The 9,725-nt window shown below is 39.6% G+C and overlaps 1 pseudogene; it reads left to right on the forward strand.

Annotated features, from left to right (window-relative positions):
* The first annotated feature begins 518 nt into the window (after positions 1-518).
* Positions 519-4,183, forward strand: LOC137756556 (E3 ubiquitin-protein ligase RNFT1-like; annotated as a pseudogene).
* Positions 4,184-9,725: the final 5,542 nt, after the last annotated feature.

Consider the following 9,725-nt stretch of genomic DNA (forward strand, 5'->3'; position numbering starts at 1 on the left):
TGCCCATCCTCCCTGCCCTACCTCATGTGGACCACCTCCATGGTAGGAGTAGCAGTCACAGGTCTATGCCTGAGGATACAGGGGGGAGTGCAGGTGGGGGACCAGAACAGCAACTCAGGAGTCTCGTCTATAAATGTTAGGCCTCTCAGTAACACCAGGGGCAGGAGAGCCAGGGGATCAGAATTGTGTTGCTCCTGGGCGTCTGGGGGTCTGGGCCCTATTTATGTCTACCTTGCTTATCAAAACCTGACGGAGAGGGATGGGAAAGGTACTTGAAATTTGTACTTCCTTTAGCTCAACAGTTATTTATACTGGGTTATACTGACATTGGAAAGACAACTATTTGGGCTGTCAAGCAGGGCTGGAGTTGTTGGTCATGGGGTTTGAAGGTGATGGCCCTGACTGAAGGCCTCGAGGCGGCATCTCCCGCTGTTCCTGCAGTCGACACCTGGGCCTCGGTCCACTCAATGTCATGAGAGGAGACAGAGCCCTGAAGCAAAGAAATCTGGATCACAGAAAAGTGTTCAAGGGTCATGTAAGCCAACGGTTGTCAACTGCACAGTCCTTCAGGAGCTGCAGGCAGTGAGGATGCCTTAGCCTCCCATGTGTCCAAACAAGATTGATAGGAGAAACCTCCTGTTTTGATTCTGGAGATGCTCATATCCAGATGAACTCCATACCTAGAGAATGTGCTGGAAACCCAAGCTCCAGAAATATAAGGTCAGGTGTCCAGAGCTGTACCCAGGAACGTGTACATAGTCGCTACGGAGTCACCTCCACCATGAAGCAAGGCAGCCTGATGATACTGACACGGAGTCTGGAGATCATGGTAGTAGCTCCTTCTCACAATTCCGATATCTCTTCAAGGGGTTGCAAAAAAGTCTTCTATTTATTTTGATTCTGGGTGTTAAACTTGTTATACAGCATACAACAGGAGTTGCTCTTGGAATTGGGCTACTTATAACTTTTATACCTGCAACCAAAAGCATTTTAAATCAGGTTTTTCTAAGAGAAAGGTGCTCACAGATTCAGTGTGCTTGGTTACTGGTATTCATAGCAGGATCTTCCATTCTTTCATATTACACCTTTTATTCTCAGTCACTTTATTATAGCTTAATTTTTAAAAAGCCTGCTCTAGACCCCATTGGAGCTTCTGGGAAGTACTTCAATTGCTGGAATTACAGACTTCATTCTGAAATTCCTCTTCATGGGCTTAAAATGCCTATTTTGCTGGTGCCTTCTTTCATCATGCCCATTTGATTTTATTTTTTTAATTTTTAAAATTTAAGTATAGTTGATTTACAATGTTGTGCCCATCTCTGCTGTACAGCAAAGTGACTCAGTTATACACATATAGACAATCTTTTTTAATATTCTTTTCCGTGTATAGCACAGGGAACTATATTCAATATCCTGTGATAAATCATGCCTTTTAAATCCAAGGGTTACTGGTATATGATTTTAGAAGAATTATGTCAGTATTACCAAACTTTTGTTCCCATACCAGTTTGGTTTTGTTACCTTATAAGCTATGGGGAGTTTGGTAATGTAACTAGATGGATTCTTGGGATATTGCTGGCTTTACTCTACCTCATACTAAAAGTTCTAGACTTTTTTGCACACCTAAAAACTTTCAGACAGGGTTTTGCCAATATTTTTTTTTAATTTTTGAATTTTATTTTATATATTATTTTACACAGCAGGTTCTTATTACTCATCCATTTTATCCACATCAGTGTATACATGTCAATACCAATCTCCCAGTTCATCCCACACAGCCCCCCCTCCCCCGCCACTTCCCCCCCCCTTGGTGTCCATACGTTTATTCTCTACATCTGTGTCTCTATTTCTGCCCTGCAAACCAGTTCATCTGTATTATTTTTCTAGGTTCCACATATATGCGTTAATATAAGACATTTGTTTTTCTCTTCCTGACTTACTTCACTCTGTATGACAGTCTAGATCCATCCATGTCTCTACAAATAACCCAATTTCGTTCTTTTTTATGGCTGAGTAATATTCCATTGTATATATGTGCCACATCTTCTTTATCCATTCATCTGTCCATCCATGGACACCTAGGTTGCTTCCATGACCTGGCTACTGTAAATAGTGCTGCAATGAACATTGGGGTGCATGTGTCTTTTTGAATTATGGTTTTCTCTGGGTATATGCCCAGTAGTGGGATTGCTGGGTCATATGGTAATTCTATTTTTAGTTTTTTAAGGAAACTCCATACTGTTCTCCATAGTGGCTGTATCAATTTACATGCCCACCAACAGTTCAAGAGGGTTCCCTTTTCTCCACACTCTCTCCAGCATATGTTTGTAGATTTTCTGATGATGCCCATTCTAACTGGTGTGAGGTGATACCTCATTGTAGTTTTGATTTGCATGTCTCTAATAATTAGTGATGTTGAGGAGCTTTTCATATGCTTCTTGGCCATCTGTATGTCTTCTTTGGAGAAATGTCTATTTAGGTCTACTGCCCATTTTTTGATTGGGTTGTTTGTTTTTATGATATTGAGCTGCATGAGCTGCTTGTAAATTTTGGAGATTAATCCTTTGTCAGTTGCTTCATTTGCAAATATATTCTCCCATTCTGAGGGTTGTCTTTTCGTCTTGTTTATGGTTTCCTTTGCTGTGCAAAAGCTTTGAAGTTTCATTAGGTCCCATTTGTTTATTTTTGTTTTCATTTCCATTTCTCTAGGAGGTGGGTCAAAAAGGATCTTGCTGTGATTTATGTCATAGAGTGTTCTTCCTATGTTTTCCTCTAAGAGTTTTATAGTGTCTGGCCTTACATTTAGGTCTTTAATCCATTTTGAGTTTACTTTTGTGTATGGTGTTAGGGAGTGTTCTAAGTTTCATTCTTTTACATGTAGCTGTCCAGTTTTCCCAGCACCACTTATTGAAGAGGCTGTCTTTTCTCCATTGTATATTCTTGCCTCCTTTATCAAAGATAAGGTGACCATATGTGTGTGGGTTTACCTCTGGGCTTTCTATCCTATTCCATTGATCTATATTTCTGTTTTTGTGCCACTACCATACTGTCTTGATTACTGTAGCTTTGTAGTATAGTCTGAAGTCAGGGAGCCTGATTCCTCCAGTTCTGTTTTTATTTCTCAAGATTGCTTTGGCTATTCGGGGTCTTTTGTGTCTCCATACGAATTGTGAAATTTTTTGTTCTAGTTCTGTGAAAAATGCCATTGGTAATTTGATAGGGATTGCATTGAATCTGTAGATTGCTTTGGGTAGTATAGTCATTTTCACAGTGTTGATTCTTCCAATCCAAGAACATGGTATATCTCTCCATCTAGTTGTATCATCTTTAATTTCTTTCATCAGTGTCTTATAATTTTCTGCCTACAGGTCTTTTGTCCCCTTAGGTATGTTTATTCCTAGGTATTTTATTCTTTTTGTTGCAATGGTAAATGGGAGTGTTTTCTTAATTTCACTTTCAGATTTTTCATCATTAGTGTATGGGAATGCAAGGGATTTCTGTGCATTAATTTTGTATCCTGCTACTTTACCAGATTCATTGATTAGCTCTAGTAGTTTTCTGGTAGCATCTTTAGGATTCTCTATGTATAGTATCATGTCATCTACAAACAGTGACAGCTTTACTTCTTCTTTTCTGATTTGGATTCCTTTTATTTCTCTTTCTTCTCTGATTGCTGTGGCTAAAACTTCCAAAACTATGTTGAATAATAGTGGTGAGAGTGGGCAACCTTGTCTTGTTCCTGATCTTAGTGGAAATGGTTTCAGTTTTTCAGCATTGAGGATGATGTTGGCTGTGGGTTTGTCATATATGGCCTTTATCATGTTGAGGTTAGTTCCCTCTATGCCTACTATCTGGAGGGTTTTTTTCATAAATGGGTGCTGAATTTTGTCGAAAGCTTTCTCTGCATCTATTGAGATGATCATATGGGTTTTCTCCTTCAATTTGTTAATATTTGCCAATTTTTTTACACTACCAAGTTACGAAGTGGCTGCCAGTAAGAGACAGTGTTCAGTTGTGGATGATATTTGTTCAATATGTCAAGCTGAATTTCAAAAGCCAATTCTCATCTGTCAACATATACTTTGTGAAGAGAGAAAACTGTCCACTGTGCAGAACTGTGATTTCAGACCATATAAACAAATGGAAAGATGGTGTCACTTCATCACACCTTCAAATATATTAAGTTTTGAACTTCATATTAAGGCCAAAAAATACTAATTTCATTTGCTTACAGTGACTACTGATAAAGGCATTAGAATGGATTTCAGGGCCAGAAGTTAAGGAAAATGTTTCCAAATCGTTATAGAGTATTATAATAAGACTTAAGTGTGTAGTCCAAATTATCAAAAGATTAAATGAAAGAACCCTATATTTTAAAATATACATAAGTAATGTTCAACCTAATGCATATGCAACATTTACACTATCCTATTTGACAGATGACTGCAGTTAAATTGTAAATGTGTTTTCTTGTTAATACTACCAAAATGACAATTGCATAACTAGAACTAGCAGTTTTAGAGAAATTCAGGTATTCTTTCCTTTCATTATTTTCACAATAAAGAATATTTTTCATAAAACTTTGGCACACTTTACCTGAAAGTAGAATTTTCTTTATCATTCCTATTTGACTTTTATAATTCCCATTCGAAAAATTCTAAAAATTTTTATAAAATTTGTATTTTTAAATGGAAGTTCTAAATGCTATATTTTACCTGTAACAATCAGATTTTCTAAGGAAGATTAATTCATTGAGGATGAAATATTTTAATATTGTATTTTTCTGTGTAGTATGATTAGCAGTCATTGAGAACAGATGATTTAAATTCCTTTTTGTTTGTGAACATCATACATACAATCCTGCCATCAGCTTTAATGTTCATGATCTTTTTTGTATAGTGCCATGGACTACCCTGACTATTACACACACAAAAAAAGACAACTACTTGGCATCAATAGCAGATCAATGCATGCATCACCCGCTTCCTTGCACATTCACCATGTGGAAAATTCCCCTGTCCTCTATTCCATAATTTTTCCTCCTTCTTTTTGTCTTCTGGAGGGTATAATGTAGTTTAAACTGAAAGATTAAACAAAGACATCTTAAGTGGAAGCACTCCTTATAGAAGAAAGCTCAAGATTGTAATTAAAATGTTGGCGGTATTATTGGGTACCAGAGAAACTATCACCTCAGAACAGAGATTGGGCTAAAATAACCCAGAATGAGGAAAATCTTTTTAAAGAGTCATCTGCACTATGTATCAATCCATCTGCATTTTGTGTGAAAGGCAGAAGTTCAGAGGTCACATACTTTTCCTTCACACTGTGCTCAGATACAGTGTTTCTCCATGGGCATGCTATGGTAATGCAGTAGCTCTGTGTTATATAGAATCTCCCCACAATGCAGGACACCCAGTATCCCTAAATGCCAGCAGCACTCCTCAGTCTGGAAAAGCTGAAAATGTTCTGGGCACCATGGCCCTGATGTTTCAGAGTACATTGCATAAACTATTTCCTCGGATCAGCATAATGATTCAAAACATCAGTAACATCTTCACTCTTCAGGTGATGAACTGAGGCTTGAAATGGATTGCTGGCTTTTCCACATGGCTAGTGAAGGGTGCTGCTGGCTCTAACACCAAGGGGCAGACTCTAAATTCAGCTCCTTTTCTGAAACATTGTGCTGCCTTTCAATGGAGGCAGAGACTCAGACTTGATCTCAATCCACTAGTAAATACATGCAGATGAATTGGTGTTGCTGTTGTTGTTATTTATATTTCTAGCTTTCTTCTAAGGAGCCTGGGTCTTGTTAAATAGAGGACACTTTGTTCTGTGGGTCTTTGGTGGAAGGGTAGAGGGAGGAGCTAAGAGGACCTGGGTTAGTTTGGCTAACAGAGGGAGCAGATCATGGAGCTTCCAGGGACAATGAGGGATGGAGGGAAAAAGGAAAGAGAGCCACTAGGACCTAGTGAGGTCTTGAGTAATGCGACATGACGTACCTACCCACACACTCTCACCCATGAGTCCCAAAACTTCAGTACAATGTATTACTCATGAAATGCTTAGAGAGTGAATTTTTTGGTGTAAAATAGCAAGGGGCTGAGTATTACTCCTGGGTTGAGAGAGGCTAATGCAGAGACAGCACACCTGGACCCAGAAGCCAGAGGCAGGAGGTACCATGAGGGTGTCAGCCACTCCGAGAATCAGCAGAAATCAAAGCAAGGCCTGGAGTTTTCACAGATGTGGAACTAGTGAATTTACCCAGACATCTGAGACTGGGGGAGCACCAGTTCACATCTGAATCGTAGGCAATTAAAGTGAGGGCCCAAACATTGCTGGGTTCTAGAATACTTTCAGGTATTAGAGGGAGGAGAACCAATCTGTGTCAGAGATTATACAGCTTGAAACTTTCCCCAAGGCAGTCTAAAGATTTGTCTCCTTATTTAAGAAAATTCACACAATATTTGAAGTGGCTGATCATTTACTTTTCACACTGGTCAGGACCATAAGAGGAATTCTCTGAATAGAGTTAAAATTGGTGAATGTGGGATGTGATGAAGAAGTAAATGCCCTGACATCTATTCAGCTAGTGTCGCCAGACCTGTCACTTCCATAAGCAGGGAGAAGCCAGCCATTCCAGGTCGTTCTCTGTAATAAACACAGGATGCTTATGTCACTTTCATGAACAGATTTCATGAAAACGACAATATGACAAAGAATGACTGAATCCACATACGGAATAAGGACCAAATTTTAAACGTAATTATTATCCATTTATGATTATTATACACTAGGATTCTCATAAAAGCATCCAGTTTGTTCTCAGTAAAAACTTGGTGAAACCTGGCTTGTATTCCTTTGGACACACCAGTCTGGTCTTATTTTCTTGCTGGAATGCTCTGGTTTGCTGCTTTTTTGTATTCAAGACCTTATTACTGCTTGGAAAATATTCCTTATCTTTGCATGTGCACTAATCTTTATGTGAGAAGCAGGAGATGGTGCCCCTAGGTGCCTGCCCTGCAGCTGAGAGTCTCACTGAGATCTGGGCCTGAGTGCTGCCCCCTAGGGGTTCTCTGATGCACTGCCCTGCAGCCCTGGGGAGGATGTTCATTCACTCTAGGCCAGTGGTCACCTTCAAGGCCCCCAGTGTTCCAAATAGTTCAGGGAGGAGAATAAGAGAAAAACCATTACTGATGCCAAATTTTGTGTTACCTTCTTCTACCCTGATGCTTCCCAAGAGGTCTCTCAATTCCCAGTTCCCCCTCATGGTCCCAATCATCTTTCCAACCTCTTGCCCCAAGGCAGGCTTTGGCCTGATGTGTCCCAGACCCAATTAGTCAGCGGTTGACTCTCAAATAATAATAAAATATCAGAATAGCACTGCGTTCTTTGAAGATGAACTTGACAGGCCTGAAATCTCAAAAGAAATCTTGCAGGGATGAAGCCCGGGGTCCCCAGTGGGCCTCTCCCTGAACCCTGGGCAGAGCTTCCCATCACAGCCAGCACAGTGGGGGAACATTCTACCCAGCTTCCACTCTTTCCTCAGTGGCTCTAGATTTCTACTGCAACCTGTTTCGAATTCAATGTTTTATAAGGAAATGGCACAGAAAAGGAGCACAGCTACTGCTTAAGCAGGCAACTCTCAGGGTCCCGGAATTTTAAAGGGTTTGGAAAATATCCTAGAAATCACAGTAAAAGGGTGTTCAGGGACAAGTGTAAGACCCACCAAACAGTTCTATCAACTGAGTGAGGGATATTTACAGAAGGCAATCAGAGACCCAAAATTCCAAGGGAAAGAAACACAACCATAAGCTAAACATCTTTATCTAAATGAACTCTCCATGTTTGCAAGTGAGTCATTTCTGGACTTTGAAGCACGGATTTGAAATTTGCATGGCATGGCAATCCACTGAAGCCAATTTGACCTTTTGGTAAATATGAAGTTTTTCTGGTAAATGTCAATAGCCTCCAACCATTAGAAGTGGGGGAGACGGGGGAGCCTATATGCTCCTTTCCCTACAACCATGCTACCAGGAGCCATATTACAATGAAACCTAGTTTTAGAAAATATTCTGACAACACCTAGATATTTATTCACATTAAGGGTCAAAGATAGTCTTAAGCCTGCTCTGTAGCTGGCGAGGTCCCACTCTTTACCCTTGGACCCTCTGTTCAGCATTTCCCATAAAAGGCTTAACTGAATTCAGGGCAAGCATATTCTGATGGCAGGTGTGGCCAACTTTGTGCTGGGTCAGGCACAGGGTGTCTCGTGATGGGGAGGAATGCAGAACCAATTCGGAGGTCTAGACCGCAAGCTTGAACTATCTGTATTCAGCAAGCTGGGCTTGCCAGGTGCTAATACTTCATTCAGGAAAGGGCAGTCATTCCTGTATGACACTACTTACCAGCCACCTATTTGAATACTGCTCATTTCACCAATTAAAAACTATTTTAAACACCCCCTATGCTAATCAATAAGCCTCCTGGTGTAGATTTAGTTAATTTTATGTAAGATACTAAGTGACCCAGCAAAGGAAACTATAAACAAAATGAAAAGACAACCTATGGAATGAGAGAAAATATTTGCAAACGATGTGACCGACAAGGGATTAATTTCCAAAATATACAAACAGCTCATACAACTCAACAACAACAAAATAACCCAATCGAAAAATGGGCAGAAGACCTAAATAGACATTTCTCCAAAAAGACATACAAATAAATGGCCAACAGGCATATGAAAAGATGCTCAACATCACTAATTATTAGAGAAATGCAAATCACAACTACAGTGAGGTAGCACCTCACACCAGTCAGAATGGTCATCATTGAAGTGTCTACAAATAACAAATGTGGAGAAAAGGGAACCCTCCTACACCATTGTAGGAATGTAAATTGGTACAGCCACCATGGAAAACAGTATGGAAGTTCCTCAAAAAACTAAAAATAGAGTTGCCATATGATCCAGAAATCCCACTCCTGGGCATATATCCAGACAAAACTATAATTCAAAAAGATACATGTACCCCTATGTTCATGGCAGCACTATTCATAATAGTCAAGACATGGAAACAACCTAAATGTCCATCAACAGATGAATGGATAAAGAAGATGTGGTACATATATACAATGGAATATTACTCAGCCATAAAAAGGAATGAAATGGGGTCATTTGTAGAGATGTGCCTGGACCTAGAGACTGTCATACAGAGTGAAATAAGTCAGAAAGAGAAAAATGAATATCACATATTAATGCATATATGTGGAATCTAGAAAAATGGTACAGATGAACCTGTTTGCAAGGCAGAAAGAGACACAGACGTAGAGATCAAACGTATGGACACCAAGTGGGGGAAAGGGGGAGTGGGATGAATTGGAGATTGGGATTGACATATATACACTAATATGTATAAAAACAGATAACTAATGAGAACCTATTGTATAGCACAGGGAACTCTACTTAATGCTCTGTGGTGACCTAAATGGGAAGGAAATCCAAAAAAGAGGGGATATATGTATACATATAACTGATTCACTTCGCTGTACAACAGAAACTAACACAACATTGTAAAGCAACTGTACCCCAATGAAAAAAAAAGAAGATGTGGTACATACATACAATGGAATATTACTCAGCCATAAAAAAGAATGAAATAACGCCATATGCAGCAACATGGATGGACCTAGAGATTATCATACTAAATGAAGTAAGTCAGAAAGAGAAA

The sequence above is a fragment of the Eschrichtius robustus genome, chromosome 2 (assembly GCF_028021215.1).
Source record: "Eschrichtius robustus isolate mEscRob2 chromosome 2, mEscRob2.pri, whole genome shotgun sequence".
In the NCBI taxonomy this organism is placed as follows: domain Eukaryota; kingdom Metazoa; phylum Chordata; class Mammalia; order Artiodactyla; family Eschrichtiidae; genus Eschrichtius; species Eschrichtius robustus.